The following is a 573-nucleotide window of genomic DNA, read 5'->3' on the forward strand; positions in this document are numbered from 1 at the left end:
AGATACTGACAGCTGGCCCTTAGAGACACACACTCTGTGAGTTCCTAGCTAATGTACTTGAGTTCTCTCACCTGACCTTGAAAAGAGAGCGTATATCAAAGAAGTATTGGTAGTCATGCATCCTGCTTGACTATTCCCCACCTCCTGAACAGGAATGAAAGAGCCGGGATACAGACCTGAGCTGTCAGACCTTCTTCATCTTCACAAAAAAAATATAAAAAGACCCTCCTATTTCTGTCACATGACCTTGATTTCCAGAGATCCTACAGCATTGGCTGTCTCTGGTCCTGTAGCCTAAATTCTCCTTAAATCCCCAGTTGTGCTTCTGTTTGTCTGACCAAGGTGTTGAATTAATGCTGTAAACACAAGGAACAATCTCTATCTCAATGTCCTCTATGATATCCAACGGCTTTCCTCTATCAAAGTGAGAAACTAATCACAAAGGGGATCAGGTCTTTATCAAACCACTTCAAACCAAAGTCCAGGAGAAGCAGAGACAAAGAAGCGCCAAAAGAGGGAGGGAAGAGATCAGAGAATGGTGAAGAGAGTTCTGAGTAATTGCTCAAAAAAAAA

This window comes from Mus caroli, chromosome 4 (genome assembly GCF_900094665.2).
Source record: "Mus caroli chromosome 4, CAROLI_EIJ_v1.1, whole genome shotgun sequence".
Lineage (NCBI taxonomy): Eukaryota > Metazoa > Chordata > Mammalia > Rodentia > Muridae > Mus > Mus caroli.